Source organism: Mus caroli, chromosome 4 (assembly GCF_900094665.2).
Source record: "Mus caroli chromosome 4, CAROLI_EIJ_v1.1, whole genome shotgun sequence".
Classification (NCBI taxonomy): Eukaryota; Metazoa; Chordata; class Mammalia; order Rodentia; family Muridae; genus Mus; species Mus caroli.
Genome location: NC_034573.1, coordinates 25,861,632 through 25,880,164, shown reverse-complemented (window position 1 = coordinate 25,880,164; position 18,533 = coordinate 25,861,632). Strand labels below are relative to the sequence as shown.

Below are 18,533 nucleotides of genomic sequence, written 5' to 3'. Positions count from 1 at the left end.
TAGTAAAAGTAGAGGTTTGTCATTATTACACAGCAGACAACTGGACTATGGGGGTGAGAGTATTAAAGATATTAGGTCATTTAAGTTATCATATTTTTTCTTGGGGTTATGTGCACACACAATTGAAATCTGTTGATATTCTATCCCTGTCCTGCTTGACATTTTCAATACCTTTGAGGTATCACGTGATCGCTGTCATCCTTCCAAACATTTGATGAAATCCTCCCCGGAGCCCATATGTGAACCGCTTTAATCAGATGGGAGGGTCACAACTGCACAACGTGCTAAATTGGAGTTGTATAAAGCAACCCATCTTCTCTAGTTGAACTCACATTCTTGATTTTCTCTTGTCTCTCCTGGTATCAGCATTATGTGTAAAGAATATCCCTTTGTCCTTTTTGCTCAGATGGCCCAGCTTCAGATCATTTACTGCTCATCCCTAAAAGTCAAGTGCTTGTCCCAAGAGTGTGCTATACACGCAGAGCATATCTGAGGCCACCCACATCTTTCCTTCCCTATCCCACACTTGGTGGATGTAGGGATGATATTAAAGAATTCTGATCCATTTCCTTTCATTTGACTTAGACTGGCTTCGAAACCTAGAGAAGAATCGAGATTGCTTGTGATTTCTCTCACGAGACAGAGACCATTCTCTTCTCCTGTCTCTAGAAAGTTACCTGCTCTGGCATCGGGAAAAGCCTCTCCTTCTTGGGGATCTGTGCCGAGGTGAAAGACTCCTCCTGCGGTAATCATCTTGAGTACGACGGCCCCAAGAGAGAGGCAGGCCATGATTCGGACTTCTCTTATCACCATTCTACAGTTCCACTCTTACACGGCAGCCATACAGTGTTCTTCCATCTAGCTCCCCGACAGCATTAGCAGCATCTCAGGGATCTGAAAATTCAACAAAAGCAAAGCCAGGAGGGTTTCGAGAAACCCACACACTTCGGAGTGGTCCATAATAGCCAAAAGCCTGTTCTAAGACCAGTTTGCAAAAGTGGTGTACGTGAAATAACTTCATCTGACAGGAGTATGTACAGGAAATTAAAGTCTTGTTAGAGACTTCATAAGGTTGGTGCATTTTTAAGATGCTTTAGCTGTTCAAATTTGTTTTGTCTCTTGGAACAGTGACACACAAAACAATGTAATTCTCTATGGTTTCAAATGGATCATATGAGGCATGTGCTATCAAGAACTGTTACTTCAAAATGTTCCCTTAAGCAAGATTTAATTTTCTTTGAATTTTAGATTTTCATAGACTGTAATAAACCTAGATCCTGCCCAGTTTTAAGTGTGGTGCACTAATGATATAAAGCAACTGGCGGAAATTGAATGAAGCTGTAGTCCTCTAGTAGCTGAGACACTGTGGCACTGTGGGTGGAGTGATAAATGTTTAAGAGCTGCTGTGAACACAAGCCAACAGATAAAGGGTAGGAACCACACTCTGAAGGTTTGCAAAGCTGTTCCTCCCTGCTTTCTATACGGGGACACAGAGCTATTGTAATGTCTTTATTTGGAAATGTAAAACTAAGATACCAGTGTCCTTTCAGTTTAAGGGTACACTGTAGAGCTCAACTTTTCAGTTACTACGCAAGATTTTTTTTTCATGCTGTCATTTGTAATATGTTTATGAGAATCCTTGGGATTAAAGTTTTGGTTAAAAAAAAAAGTCTGATCCAGGTTTATATGTAGTGGAAAACTAAAGCACTGCGGTATAAAACACCTCAGACCCAATCCTTCCAACAGGCTGATGTAGACATCTGTTTCCCATTCCTAAGTCCATTTTCTTTAGACCTTTCAAAAAGTTCACCTAAAAATTAAGATAAAATTTAAAAAACCTATTGTTTAAGAGCTACTTCTTTTGTTGTTGAAAATGAAGGCAAACAGTTAAGTACTATAAATTGTGAGGAAGAAGTAGAAGCTCTGTGTTGCTTATTTAGTAGCTAAAATGATTTAAATATTTTGCAAATTGGTTATAGATGAAAACCCTCTTAAGTATATTTCTTGGATGTCATTTGTTATGTTTAATGATAATTTTGAGGGGTAATCACATTTCGATGTGGATCTCTTGAAACCATTGCTCAGTTATTGCATAAAAACTCTTTTACTGGAAAGTGAAAGGAGCGTTACTTGTAAATACTGAAGTAGGTTGAAAGTTAGAAGCCACCAGGGGTCAAAGAAGGCACTCTAGGCACGAGCAACACATGGCAGTTAGCTGAGATGCTATCACACTGTTGAAAAGGAATTTTAAGGCTTCCAGGCTCAAGTCTTTTCTTTTGGAAGACAACATAAATAATATTCAATGAGATTCTCATTTTAAAGACTATGGAGTGGGGCTTATAAATTTCTACATAGCTTGGAAACTTATTTCTCAAGATATTTACTTTTAAATTGACTTTTTTTTCTCACACTCAGTAGTATTTCTCAAATTAGACTTCTTAATGTAAGAACACCGGATACATCTACAAATCACTGCAACACTGCAAGCTCAAGGAATGTTGAGAATAAGGAGCTGACAGATTGTAAGAGCCAGAGGATCAGGGAGTGAGATTGTGTCTTCCAGTAATATCAAAAGGTACACTCACAAATTCTCACTGACATGACTCTTTGTTGGTGGGTGACAAGGATAACACCAACGGACATGCCAAAGTGGACAGAGAGAAACTGTGTCTGTACAAAGGACTAGAAGCAACTAAGGAATTCTGGGAATGAGAGAGGTTTCATCTCCAGGGAAGAGCATACCAATTGATTGTCTAGTGCCAAATGATCAGTACTGAAATATACTTATGGGTAGCATTATGAGAGTGAACTGGATATATTTAGGAATATACACATTACATACACATATACACATGCAATAATAATTAGTTTAAAAAGCAAAAGGAAGAAGCTGTGAATTTGAAGGAGAGCAGGAAAGGATTAGAGGGAGGAAAGGGAAGGGAGAAATCGAATCAAATTATAATATCAGAATGTTTTTTAATGAAAAAAATAAAAGCCCCCAAATCTCTGCTTGTAATAAACATCTGCTCCCATAGTGAGAGCAGAAAGATGGAATAGCAGGATGTCCTGCCACCATAATGTTCAGTAAACTTGGGGTAATGAAGAAAATTAGCCCTTTGAATCTTGAGGAACCAGAAGGATAACATAACAATATTTTCTCTTTAAGTTATTGTAATGTCTAAATAATTAATCATCAAATAGCAATTTTTCCAGGATTTTGGAGATGGTATTTATAATTGCAGGTGTAGAGATCAGAGGATAATTTTTTGGAGTTGTTTTTCTCTTCTACTATAATGAACCCAGGAATCAAATTGAAGTCATCTTGCTCAGTCTTCATTGTGCCATCTTGCTGGTCTTTTACTGTGCTTTAAACAAAATAGCCACTATGTTTTTGTTTTCTTCAGCTAAGTTAACACTATTTGATATCCCTTCAAACAGTTCAGAGCCCGAATACTTTGTCAAGCATATTAGTGCCCTAAATATTCTCTCTGTTGTATGTTATGTTTCTCTGTGAACCACTCACATCCCACTAAAAATTTCCCATATTATCGTATGTATTAATTGTAAGAGGTCATGAGCTTCATTATGTGTGTAAGATAATTGGATCCTGTTATTTTAAACACCCTATTGCCTTCCTCGTTTGTTCTCCTGCTGGCCTCCTTTTCTGGAAACACCACTTACTACTTCATTCTTTAAAAAGTTTCCTTTGTAAATCTCTTCATAACTTTGAAGTCATCGGAGTGCTTTACAAATCCCAAGCCACAGAGCCAGTTCCCTCAAGAACATCTACACATGATGCAATGTCTTCATCAGATGTCTGTTTGATTTAGTTGCAGTAACCTTCTAGGTTAGTGATTCTCAGCCTTCCTTATGCTGCTACCCTTTAGTACAGTTCCTTATGCTGTGGTGACCCCCCAAGCATAAAATTATCTTTGTTGCTACTTCATCACTGTAATTTTGCTTCTGTTACAAACCGTAACATAAATATCCAAGTTTTCTCAGGGTGACTCCTGTGAAAGTGTTGTTCTATCCTCAAAGGGCTTATGACCTATAAGCTGAGAACCCTTGCTTTAGAGGCTTCAAAGTAGAAACCATGTATATCTTAGAAAAGATGTAGGGAGAGTATAAGTGTAGGGTGGGTTGGCTTTCTCTTTTTAAAAATACACTAAGTCCATTATCTCCATAATGTTAATCATAATGAATGACATTTAGCTGGTAGGAATGCAAAAGATACAGTATGGAGTCCTTGAGGGGCACAGATACAGAAAGAATAAGCAGCTGCTTTAGGGCAAGGAGTGGGATGCTGACTGGAATAGAGGGAACTGCTTATGGGAGTTGAATATTATTATTTTGTGGCATTAAGTTGTTATCTTTACAACTGCCATAAATAGGACACATTTATAAATATGTATCTGTGAGCATGTCATTGGGGAAACTAAAATATGGTCTAAATGAGTTAGGCTGTCATAGTTATTCTGTGACTATGGGAACAATTAATTCTCAATATGCAGATTTTTTGTTTCTCTGGGCTGATATCACATTTTTGGGTCATCTCTAGCCAGTTACTGTGTATTCTAAAGACATAAATCAAGGTTACTGAGAGAGAATACTGTAGAAAGACACATCTTTTAAAAGTAAGGAAAGGTCATTTGATCACTCCAACATAAAAAAGAATATTTAAATATATGTCCTCAAACATTTCTTTCCAGGAAATGAGAGAAATCAATGTTGCGTGAAACTTTCCAGCCTTCTCTTTAACATCTCTTGTATCCAAGAATAGACTATGAATTGCAGCACTTGCATCTCTGTTTTCCAAGACAGAGCTCATCTCTGACTTGAATCTTTAGGCAACCAGGCATCATTGGCCACTTCTGACCAGAGCTCATGGGCAGAGAAGTGAGACTGGGAGCTTAGATGTCTATCGGTAAACAGCTATACTTTTTAAAGAATTTGGGTTCCTTGTTTGGAGGACAAAAACCCCCTTTGATGGAAAAACTTGAAAGGATTTAAAAGCAGTATTTTTCTTGGTTATTGAAATCTGTTCCTTCTCTTACTACCTTATACAATGCATAGGAGAAATTTTTACTGAATCCCTGAAATGGGAAAAACATGTCTTTTTATTTTATTGTGAAAGTCAATTTTATACTTACCATTATATCTGAATTATCTGATTTAAATGTAAATAAAATATGATATTTTACATGTATTTCTGTTCTAGTTTACATCTTTGTTGAGGTGATAAAATACTGACCAAAAAATAAAATTGAAAAGAAAAGAGTGTATTTGACTCACTGGTTACAGCCCACCATCTACGGAACCTGAGGCAGAAACTCTAGGACTCTACACACAGGAACTGAAGCAGAGTCCATGGAGGAACACGGCTTACTTGTTTGCTCCCAGGCTTCTGTTCACTTGCCTTTCTTATACTGCCCAGGACCATCTGCCCAGGAATAGCAGATCTCCGACTGGGTGGGACCTTCCTATATCAATTAGTAATCAAGTAAATGCCCCACAGACATACTCACAGTCCTTTCCAGTGGAGGTGATTCTTTGATTCAGTTTCTCTCTTCCCAGGTGGGACAAGTTAACAACAAAACTAATCAAACTAAAATGTAGTTCTGTATACAAGATGACTTTCATGAGGACTTGAGCTTGATCCCCAAATCCCACAGAAAACCCAGGAATACATATCTTTTCTTTTACATGTGGATCTTAGCTTCAAAGTTTTAGCTCTGTTTGTATAAATTGGAATGCTTATAGAACACTGGAAGTAAGGAAAAGACTATAGTGAAGGAGTGGTACAAAGTTCTTAAAGAGTTTGGAAGTAGTAGAATAAAATGCTACAAAAACAGGAGGGATTCTGGAGATGACAAGGTTTAAACAGGAATGGAATGGAAGTAGAGAAGAAGATATGGTTGGGGGAGCTACCCCAAACTAAATATGTATGCAGAAGCCACATGTATGTCTTTTTATAAGCTACTTATAACAACAACAATAACAACAACAGCAACAACAAATCAAACATACATTTAATAGAAGTACCATGAATGGGTAGATAATGTTAATCCCAGAAACTATGTATTATTAAATAAAAGTTCTAGTACCAGATGTGGGACACCTCTCCAAGAGTTGTTGTCTAGGAAGGACCCAGAGGCTCTCCAAACCTTACAAGATATGGCCATTGTCAATGATTACCCACCAGATATGGATAGCAAGACCCTGCTGCTGACAAAAATACACACATATTTAGCAGAATATAGAGCTACCCTTCTAGAATTGAGCTACAAGCTTCCTCCATCTGGCTAGCCTACAGAGTGTCAGAAGTTGTTATGTAGGAGGCTGGATGATAAAAAAAATCAGCAACAGTCTTTCCAGGCTTTGTGCATGGCATGCTACAATACCAACCTTCCAGGCAAGAAGCAGTTACTGGTGAGACAGTGGCACAACAGTTATGGGGGTAACTAATTGCTGATCAGATCTGAGGCCAATGGCTATTCAGCTCTACTGGAGGAGGAGAAGTCATTATCTTCAGTCCTGTAGCCACTGATAAGTTAGGCACGCTTACTGAATGGGTTTACACTCATGCACATGTGAGCAGCTCTCCTTAAACCCAGTAGAACCAAATAACAAACAAAACAAGAATGCATGAAAGTGGGATTGGGTCATAACACAAAGAGGGGGAGATTGATGTGAATAGGAGAAGGACCAGAGACAGTGGGAGGGGGTCAGCAGAATGTATTATACAAAATGTCTGAAATTGGCAGATATTTTTTTAAAAAAATGCAGGTGTGTGCTGAGCACTTGTTTTTCCAGTGATGGGGAAACAGAAATTCGGATTCTTCTGGCTTGCTGTCTTTCAAATTAGTCTATTTAGTGAGTTCAAGGCCAGTTAGGAGACTCAGTATAGATTGTCCTCTGGTCTGTCTCATACATTCATGCACACACACACACACACACAATTTGTACACCAGAAACCTTCTAAACATCCACATATTTAAATAAAACGTATAGTTAATTAAATGTATATCAGCATCATGGGCCAATTGATTTTTTTCAGAAGCATGTTTATTTCTAAAATTTCTCATTTTACATTCAGTTGATTACCTACATGCATTTAAAAGCATTTATTTAAAATCAGTAAAATGCCATTAGCAGCATTAGCAGGAAAGCATATTTTTACAGTAAGTTAAGTGATTTGCTGTCCTATCTGTATGGGCTCACTTTTTATTTAAAACAAATATAATGGCTCAAATGGGTCCCAGAGACCATGTCCTTGTGCAGACCGTATGGGTTACTCAAGATAGAAATAATAAACTGAGAAACTTAAAAAATATTATTAGGCTCATAATCTGTTTCCTCAGCACAGATACTGATGAATTTGGTGACATTAGAAAGTACCCAAGGAGCTGAAGGGGTCTGTAACCCTATAGGTGGAACAATAATATCAACTAACTAGTACCCCAGAGCTCTTCTCTAGCTGCATATGTAGCAGAAAATGGCCTAGTCAGCCATCAATGGGAGGAGAGGCCCTTGGTCTTGCAAAGATCATATGCCCTACTACAGGGGAATGCCAGGGCCAGGAAGCAGGAGTCTGTGGGATGGGGAGCAGGACGTGGGGGAGGGTATAAGGGACTTTCAGGATAGCATTTGAAATGTAAATGAAGAAAATATCTAATTAAAATTTGTTTAAAATTAAAAAAAATAAAGAAAATATCCAAGAAAAAAAGTATTACCACAAAACTGTAGTAAATGGAAGAGAAGAAAGAAACTGATTGGCTGGGCTTTACTTCCAGATAAAATCAATAATGTCTGTTCTGTGACCCTTATAGAACATTTTGTTTTGTTTAAACTATTTTGATAAAAATAACAACAGTTCTGATTTGTTAGTGTTGAGAAGTGGATGGATGAACTGTGGCTAGAAGATCTGTGGATAGATGAACTGGCAGGTGAGTGGGCTCCACGTAGGTAGGGACTACATCTTAGTCCTTGGTTCTCTGCTCCATAAGGACACAGGAGATGGGTGGCCCAGTAACTTGTTTGAGAAACAGAGCCAGTCACTTGAGCTTTGAAGCATCCTGCTTGCACTCAGATTTGAGACTGCTTGAAAATACATCTGGGAGGATGCTCATGGGCACCTTTCGTTTTCAGACTTGGTCCAAAGAGAAGAGACCATAAGCTGAGGACCAAAGGGAACTTTGGGACCCATGTTTTCCTGCAATTGTGCCTCAGTGAGAGCATTGCTCTTTTCAAAGACAAGGTTAGCACATTATTTCTATGAAGGAATTGAACTGTACTAGAGTGTGTTGCTTGCTCCAGCCCACCAGCTTCTGTAAGGAAGTCCTTTAAGCAGACATAGCACCTATCATATAACCTCCTCCTCGTCTCCACACAGCTGTATTTGGGGCAATGTGAGTGCCACCATTGCCCCAAAGTCCTGGCACTTTTTGAGCTGGCCAGCCACCTCTGAAAACACTGGCACTCGTGTGCACAAAGTCACATATGCAAAGGACTAAATTACATGTTAAGAAAAGGTTGTCCACTTGAATAAAAATACACCAGTAGGGCTGGGAATTGTGACACATTACATAGAGAACTTATCTAGCTTTTAAAATGCTCTGAGTTGTTCTTCATCACCACACAGGCTAGGCATGGTTGTGTGGGCCTGTAATCTCAGTACTTGAGGGGTGGAGGCAACAGGATCAGAAGTTCAAGGTCCCTCATCTACATAGAGACTTGGAAGCCACCCTTGGATTCACAAGACCCTGTTTGAAAAGAGAAGAAAGGAAGAAAGAAGCAAGCAAGCAAGCAAGTAATGCCTAAAACTGACCACTAGGGATGACCAAAAGGAAACTGTCTTTGAAGTTGTGTCCAACGTAGCAGTTTTCTATTGCTCTGAAAACAAGGTAAACTTATTGCCACACAGTTGGAAGACTCAATGGGATTTGATAGGCTAGGACCAAGTTCTGCAGAACCATCCTCCCCCTACAGTTTGCTGAAGTGATCTGTTCCCTTTCCTTTACAGATTTTTGGATGGTATCCCTGCCATCCCTTGGCTCAAGGCCCCTTCTTCCATCTTCACATCTCACTAAATTCCATAATTTAGTTACCTTTGCTTTTCTGAGCTTCTGCTTCCCTCTTTTGAGAATCCCCGTGGTTATTCAGACCCAGCTGGATAATCTCAGGCAGTTCTCTCATCACAGGATTCTCACACTGATTACACTGGACTACTCTCCTCTTCCATGCAAGGCAACACTAGGAGGTGAGCATCTCAAAGGGCCATCACCCACTCTATTACTTTAGATGTTGGAAAAATTCGAGCAAAGTCAAGATTGTGAGTGAGCATAACATCTGAAATGCATGGCACATGTTGAAAGGTAGTGGTATCCAGTGCAAGACAGGGGTAGCCAGATTGATGGAGTCCAGTAGGTTCCCCTGGCTATGGTACCAGCAGCTATAGAAATATACCCTGACTGCTACAGAGGCTTAGATGTCAGCTTATCTATTGTGAACATCCTGAAAATCAGCACAGCTGGAGGCACCATCAGGTCTGCATCTTATACACAAGAGGAAGAAAGCTGTTTGTAAAACGTTCCCAGTGAAATTTGGTGGTATGAAAATAAATATTTACTGATGTCCTAGGCACATCATTGAAAGATCACTTTCTAGGGGATGGTATTTTTGTAATTTTAATTTTAAGTCTGAACTTACATCGTATTTTGGGAAGAGCCATGACTACATAAAGGAAAACTTGCCACTGCCTAGCTTTCAGATCTTCCTAGCTGGCTGTAAGAATTGGAAAAGCCAGGCGTGGTGGCAGATGCCTTTACTTGGGTGGCAGAGACAGGTGGATTTCTGAGTCCGAGGCCAGCCTGGTCTACAAAGTGAGTTCCAGGACAGCCAGGGCTATACAGAGAAACCCTGTCTCAAAAAAACCAAAAAAGTTGATATAGCAGTCTCTAGTGAGACTATGCCGGGGCCTAGCAAACACATAAGTGGATGCTCACAGTCAGCTATTGGACGGATCACAGGGCCCCCAATGGAGGAGCTAGAGAAAATACCCAAGGAGCTAAAGGTATCTGCAACCCTATAGGTGGAACAACATTATGAACTAACCACTGCCCTGGAGCTCGTGTCTCTAGCTGCATATGTATCAAAAGATGACCTAGTCGGCCATCACTGGAAAGAGAGGCCCATTGGACATGCAAACTTTATATCCCTCAGTACAGGGGAATGCCAGGGCCAAAAAGTGGGAGTGGGTGGGTAGGGAGGTGGGGAGGGGGAGGGTATGGGGGACTTTTGGGATAGCATTGGAAATGTAAATGAGGAAAATACCTAATTAAAAAAAAAGAATTTGGTATCTCTGAAAAAATGAAACCGCAAAGCCAAAAAAAAAAGAAGTGTTGGACCTGATGATGCCTTTTGATATGCTTGGAGGTTGTAGAGTTGGTAGTGCAACTTGCCGGAAACAGATAAACCTGAAAGTCCTTTGAAACAATCAGGGTCTCTTCATAATGACTGAAAGACACTGACAACTGGCAGATAGAGTTTCAGAATTTTCACTCATGGGAGGATCCCTTATAAAAGGAAACAACTGTTTGTGATAAATAACAAGAGGCCCCTTGGAGATACTACAGTTCTACAAAAGTCGTCAGGATTGTAGATAGATAATTTTACACATTAGAGTAAGAAAGAAATGATTAAAGGGGCTGGGAATGGCAGACACATTTGACTTATGGCATTCCATCATTTGTGCTCAGGATTTGTAGCTGGTGCTTTTGTTTGGGTTACAGGTCTTACGGTTCTATTACCAGTGGCTGGAATAATGAACATTGTCAGTTTTCTTCAGCCAGTGAGTTAGAATCGACTTAAGTGATGCTTTTTTCTATCTAACAAAAACGCTTCAGCTCCCAATGGCTCTCATTTGCCTGCATTTTCAACTTGAAAGAGAACGAGAGACATCAGAATGAATGACACCAATGTGCTTCATCTAAACTGGGAAGGAGAGAGACACCTGGAGACGAACAGGACAGTTCCCTTCTCCTCCAGGCAGAACAAAGTCCTCTGTCTTTCCCTGCTTGAGAAAACAGGCATCTGGGATTCTCTGTGAGCGTGAAGACTGAGAGCTCAAGGCGTCAGGCAAAATGGGGCTTAGCACGGAAAATGCTGTGATGAGAATTCTAGAATTTACATAAAAACTCCTGACAGAAACTTGGCATTAAGCAAAATGTCCAGCTGCGTGAAGGCAGCAGGCAGAAGGCTCTTCAGCCGAAAGGGAAGAGTGGGAGGCTAACATTCTTAGAGTGGCCTGTTAGCCCAAGGTTACACTTGGATGCAAAATCTTCACTTTACAGATGTTAAGGGGACATTGTAGTGGAAACTTACTTCAGTGAATGGTGTAAGTCTGCTTTATATAAATCACGTATCTTCCCAGGTACCAGGAGCACTGCTAATACTGAAAACATCATGTCAACATCCCGTCCTTTCATGTACCTTAGGAAAAGTCAATGACCAAGTTTTTCATGGTAGTAAGGACTGAAATATCGTGTCTTCTGAAGTTCTTATGTTGAAGCAGGGCCACTGTGGCATAGTTGCAAGCGAGTCCTCTGAGAAAGTAATTACAGTTAAATGGTGAGGGTGAGAAGTCAGGTGATCCTTTGTGGTATGTCCTTATGTGAAAAGGGCCTGCTTGCACTCTCTCCCGTGAGAGCTATCGCTGGTATCTTCCAGATACTACCTTGATCTTGAGTTTTCAGCTTCCACAATGGTAAAAATAGCCTTTTCTCTTGTGTGAGGCAGTAGTCAGTCTGTGGAATTTCTTATAGCAGACTTAACATCTTAAGGCAGTGAGAACCTCAGCTTGCTCCCCAGATATAGACACAAAAGTGTGGTGAGTGATTGGGAGCTCATTTTGAATGGGATTTTTCATATGCGGCCCTTTTCTTTTTTATATGTGATTTTTTTTCCTTATGCTCATAGATAAGTGCAGTTCTCAGCCCCCATCAGGGACATCTCTCTTTGCAACAAATGGAGACCATTACAGGAAATTACAATTGATCAAAATGCAAAGTTGTCAGGCTCAGTCCAAACTGATAGAAATACAAATCACCTTCTGCACTATAGCCTATGGATCATTGTGGAAAATGACTTGGAAAAATGGTTAAGAACCAGAGACTCAGCAGGCAAGCACACTGAAGAAGCCAACACTCAGAGTTACACCCATCACCAAGCAGTGATGGGGGTCCAAAAGACACCCAGAGGCTCATACACTGCCACACAGCATGTGCAAAGACACTCAGAGGTGCCACCATGATAAGTAAGTATGTAGTAGCGAGATGAGAGTCCATGTGGGCACTATAAAGAGAGGAAGAACTGGAGGTTCCAGGGTAGTGAGAATCAGCCTGATGTGAGTCACCTATGCGGCTCCTTGAGGCCATGATGAGGTCCCAGCCTGTGCTGCCACTGAAGGCTATGTCTGAGTCCATGGCCCTATAGCAGCAAAGGACTGTGTTGATGCCCATGGCCCATGCTACTAATAAAGCCATGTGCCTACTCTGGTCTGGGATTCCTCCTAAAGCCATTTTGATGTCTGTGGGCTGCACAGAGTTGGCCCCACACTTCACCAGCCAAGGTTCTTGGGAGAGCTCGTCCATCCCTTGCCTGGGCAGTGTGGGAGAGCTGACCTCCAAGGGCATGAGAGAGAGCCAGCCCTGCCCCTCATCAGCCATATAGTGATGTGGCAGCCCTTGCCACCTGCAGCAGGTGGGAGAATTGACCTACCACCTTTCTTGGGCAGCACAGTTGAGCTGGGCCTTGTAAGGACAGGCAAAGGAGAACTGGCTCAGGGAGTGTGAGAGCAGAGGAACTAGCCATGTCCTTAGCAAGGGTTATTTCAATTTAGGCAAGAGGATATACTGTGTGTCAAGCTAGGGCACACCACAGCTTCCACAGGGAGACTGTCTACTTTTGTGCTATTTCTCTCTCTCTTTTTTTATTTTTATTTTTTTGTTTTCCTTTTTTAGGGAGTGGTAGCAAGGGCTGAGGATGGATATGGAGGGATATGGGAAAATGTGTGGGATTGGGGTCCATGATGTGAAATTCACAAAGAACCAATACAAAGTAAAGAGCAAAAGATCCAGAATCTCAGGGACTTTGCTATAACTTGTATCTCCTTGAAATATCAGGATGTATACCTATAAAGACTCAGCAACATGACTGCCTAAACACCACCTGGACAACCATGACACCAAAGGACATGGGAAGATGGGAAGGGGAATCGCACAACAACCCTGGGCAAGGGACTACAGGCAACTAAGAATTGCTGAGAGAGGAAGAAATAATCTTCTGCAGGGAGGAGCATCCCAATTTCCAAAATGTTATCTTTTTGGTCATCCATAGTCATATATGTATAAGTAACATTATACTGACTGAGCCGGTTATATTTGCCTATTTAAGGATAGATGTGTGCATATGATCTTGTGTATATCAGCATTTGTATGTGTGTCATCATTTAGAAAATCTGAATTTAAAAGAGTTCAGTGGTGTGTGTGTGTGTGTGTGTGTGTGCATGTGTGTGTGGTAACATGGGAGGGTTTAGATGAAAAAAGGAAAGGAATAAATAATGTAATTATGTTATAATTTCAGAAAATAAAAATAGCTGGATCTAAATAAGATTGATTAATTTACAAATAGATAAAAATATGGTAAACATCAGGGGCCTGAAAAATGTAATAGGAGAGCAAATCTAATTTTGCTTATGATTTACTTATGCTTGAAATTTCATATATTTTCTGCCCTATTTTTCTTATTAGAAATGCAGAAATAAGAAGTATCTAGGACCACATGCTGGGTCTCCTTTAGAGGTCATGGGATGCCACTGAAAACTGGGTATAGACAACAGAGGATTCTCTAAGCTGAGAACCTTCAGAGAGAAAGGCATCAGTGGAGCACAAGTCATCCAAGTAATATGTTTTCGTTTTGGGGATAGACACATGGAAGCATGCATGGCCCTGTAACAAACAGGCAGCCCTGAGGCCTTGAGCATTGCTTAGAATCCTTCAGCAGTGCAGATAAATTATTTCAAGAATTCTAGGTAATAGCAAGAAGATATTTTGATAAGCTGATACCTATGTGTGCCAGATATCACCACTAATGTGGACAGCCTTGAAGAGATTCCCTTTGTAGTTTCAGCCAGACATTGCAGAGCTGGCCTGCAGTCACGAATATTGATGCAGCCTGCTCTCCTGTTCAGGGCATCATCCTTACTTCCTGCTGACTGGTGACACTTATTCAACATACCCTTCTCTCCCTCCAGCACATGCCTTGTACTGGTTGCTATTAAGTTATCTGCCATCCCTTCATCATGTCTCTATTTCTCTCCTCTCCCTCTAGTCTGTTCCTAAGAACTGTCTGTATACCTATCAAGGTATGGTATAGTTGGGGTTGCTTAGTGTACCGGTGTAAGACTGAACCCCAGTTCACACTCTTAAGAAATGCAATCTGTCAGGGATGATCTGTAGTTTAAGTCAGTTAAGAATGCTGTCCTTCTTCCCTAGCTGTACATCAGACAGTTGTTCTGTGCCTCATGGTGTCTCTCAGAGCCACCTATGAGAAATTTAGTGTCACCGCACATAGCAAGGCTTCATTAGCTCTTGGTTTAAGTGTAACCAGAAAGTGGGTCACTTATTCCCTTCTTTTTGCCTACAAACTGTCAGTACACATTGATGGGCTCAGCCTGGGACAGGTCCTGTAATGATGTTTAGAAGTTATCTGAGTTGAGTGAAGCAAGGCTTAACTACTGGCCAAAGTATCTGTTCTGACCAAAGCCTCAGTTAATTTCCAGAAAGGTTAAGCTACCCCTCTATTCACAAATGCCCAAAATTCACTGGCCATCTGGGGTTCCTGTATCCTCACATAGGAGACCCAGATGGGTTGTAAATCCATCTCTGTGGGTTATATAGTGCAGTTACTCCCAGTCCTCCTGCTTTCCCTGGTAGCATCTGATACTATGGCCATGATGAGGTTAATTTATGGTGTTTGATGCATTTTATCATCTGTCACTTGTGCAGCTCTGGCTGTGCCATCTGGTGTCTCAGAGGCAGTTTCAAGAGGCAGCATGCATAACAAGGTATCTGCATTTGTGAATTCTTTCAAGCATTTGTAGGTAGTAGCTAAAAGATATTTTGAGAAGCCAGTGTCTGCCTGTGCTGCAGACCACTGCTAACATGGGCAATCTGACATGAGATTTGGACAAAGCCTGCTGTATTTTGCAGGAAAACATTTCTGAATTAGTCTGCAATCACCAATATTGATGGAACCTATTTATTTCAAGACCCTGAATATCTCCATCAGGCTAAGAATATCTTACCGGGCTCTTGTGCAAATCAGAAAAAGGCAGAGACAATGGCTTTACTCTCAAACATGATAGATGATGAGACGGAACAGCACATATGAGCACGAAAAATGGTTTAAATCAGAAATCCTGCAGCCGCAAGTCTAAGTGCTCGTATTATAATGATTTCATATCCATGTCTCATTTTCAGAAATGTGTTAGGGCCTCAGGAGTGCACAACAAAACATTAAAGAGATAAAACTACGAGGACAGAGAAAGTCTACTCAGAGAAAGGAGGATTTTACTGACTCAGTGTGGATAGCATGTCTGTTGGGCTGAAACGTCATGTCCTCTGAGTATGACCAGGGTTAGGGGCATCGAACAAGTGCTCCTGTCCCTTAGACATCATAGTCTATTATAAGAGAATAAGAAAATCACAATATAAATCTTAGTTAATATATAAAAAGAAAACAGAAAAAAATGGAACATTGTGTAAAGAACAACTGTAGTACAAGGCAAGTTAAGGTTCCTGAAATAAACAAGTGTTAAGGTTTCTAGAAGAGTGAAGAGTGGTCCAAAGCAAGAAGCCATTCAGGAATCAAGAGAAAGAACCATGATTTTCCATGCTGTGAACTACAAGGCTTTAGCTTGAGCCAAGCAAATGGATGCCCATTTTAGAGATGCAACTGACAAGATAGAAGAGAACCAGAATTGCAGGTCAATGCATTTGATTGTGAAATTTAGTTGTATAGGCACCATAGACTAATTTGATGTTCAGGGAGGCAGAGAATGATGATGGTGTATGAGGAGAAAGATACTCTAGCAGCAGTGTGTCTTGGACTGTCCAGAATAGATGGGAGTACAGCAAAGACCCATTCAAGACACCAACTCCATACTAAAGGCTGAAGTGTATCTGGAATATAAGCCATTCTGGAGTGTGGGAGTATTAAAGATGGTCCACTCTTCAGGACAGACAAATGCTAAGTTTACAATACTATGGTGCCTTGTTATCCATGCCCAACCCCAGTCTTAAGTCTCTCTCATCTTGTCATATATCTCCAAATGAAAGGTCTACAGAATGCCAGGCTACAGACATATTCTATCGTCCCAGATCATCTGACAAGTTGTACTATAAAGACAGGAAACAAAATTTGTGAGTCATGTAAGACATGTCATTACAAAATGTGCTATTAAAAAACCACCTATTCTGTGTGGAATGATGCTGTGGTGCTTTCTAGAAAAGGAACTAGATTTTATTCTTGCATGATGTCCCATCATGGGAAGCCTCATTGAGTCAGAGGTCTATCTCCAGCAATGGTGAGAAGAAGGATGTTTTTCTGAACAAGTGTGAGATCATATACTTTCCCCTAAGGAAGTCTACAGTCATCTGTGCTACCTTCAGAAACTTGACTCTGCAGTTTTCCCTGCGGGGCAACAATCTGTGCCCTCAGTGTCTGAGCCTTGGGCATTCCCACCTTAGGCGCTTCTGGATTGTTACCCTGGAATAACCTCAAGATTCAGAGTTCACAGTGTGCTGCTCAGTCAGGCAAGGAGGATGCTTTTTCTGTTCCTCCCCTTAGTGGGGAGCATTCCACTTCAGAAGTTGGGTGTCTAAACCCCATGGAGGCCAGGTTTCAGCTGCTTGTAACAGTGACAAGGTAAGGATGAGTTATTCTCAATACAAACCCTGGGCAGCCCATTCTTAGGGCTCTTTAGTCCCTACCAGCCTTGTCAGTTCTGCAGTCCCTCGCCCCCAGCAAGAAAAGGAAGAGACTAAGTCTCCACCCAGCTGTACCGCTGACTGTCTCTAGCCTAACCTCCCCTCTCTGGAGATTTGTGGACACCATCTAGCCCCAGCTGAGCATCAGCACCTCTGGAAGCCTCATGCACCTTTTCTTGTTGGGTGTAGGCAAGGGTCCAGACAGGGTTTTTTTCTGTGTAGTTCTGCCTGTCCTGTAACTCGCTCTATAGACTAGTTTGGCCTCAAACTCTCAGAGATCTGCCTGCCTCTGCCTCAAGATGCGCACTACCACCACCAAGGTCCGTGTCTTAATGGCCTCAACCATAAAGTCCACGTATGTGCCTGGAGGATAGACAGGACACCCAGAGCTTTGGCACAAACCCAACATAGGCAGTATTCTGAGGAAAGGGCAGGTCTGGGACATGTCCTGGAGGCCACAAATGTGTAAGGTCAGGCTTTGATTCCCAGGCTGGGACTAGAGGAGTGGAGCTGGCCAAGGTAGAGATCAAAGGCAACCTGTAGCACAGGAAGGCTCAGGAGGAGGTGTGGTTGTGGGGAGTGGTTGCGGGGCATGGCTGCAGAAGAGTGGGGTCCAAGCTGGGGCTGCAAGATCTCCAATGTAACTTTACCTCCTAGAGCATCAGCTGCAAGTACTGAGCCTCATCCATCCGGGCCTCTGGCTCTACACCCACCCACTCATCAGGCTTCTCTTCCTGCCTCATCGCAGCCTGTGAGCACCTGGGTTCAGAAGCACAGGTTGAGTTGTAGATACCCACATTTCCAGTCCTTTCATGGCCCAGTGGCCCTCGGGTAGCAGGCTCCTGGTAAAATTTTGTTCTACCAATGACCTGAGAAACAACCTTTCTCCAACCCCACCCCTCACAAAATTACTTTATTCATACCTCTCAGAGGCCAGCCTCTTCCTTAGCACTGAGTCTTGTTATTCCATGCAGATGCCCCCTGACTCCACCAGCTACACATCCTACCACAGTCCTTTTGGTTTGTAGCTGTAAACAGCATAACTAGTTTCTTCTTTGGCGCAAAGAGCTATTCTTATCTCTTTTATTTTGTTTCAGTGGAAGACCATATGGCAATGGGTTTAGCCTGTAACATGTCTTGGGGTTTTTCACAACCACACAACTTCTTTTGCAATGGGAAAGCAGCCATACACAATACTAAGACCTAGCTAGGGCTGTGTTCCAATTCAGCTTTATCCACAAAAGGAGAAGCATTCATATTTGACCTGCCTGTCTTTATTTGAAGGAAAAAAATATAAGAACAGGTATACTCAGAGGCTCCATAGCATCAGGAGAGTCAGTGACCATAAAACAGCCTCCCAAGAGTGCCCCCAAAGGCTTTTGAGAGACACATATGAGTGTCTCATGCTAGTGTAGTCACACAAAGATCATGCTTCACAGTACCATGCAGACATCAGAGAGTCCCTGGTCACTTTGCTGCAACATT

The 18,533-nt window shown here is 41.5% G+C and overlaps 1 pseudogene; it reads right to left on the bottom strand.

Annotated features, from left to right (window-relative positions):
• Positions 1–547: 547 nt before the first annotated feature.
• Positions 548–1,081, bottom strand: LOC110292450 (annotated as a pseudogene).
• Between the last annotated feature and the right edge of the window lie 17,452 nt (positions 1,082–18,533).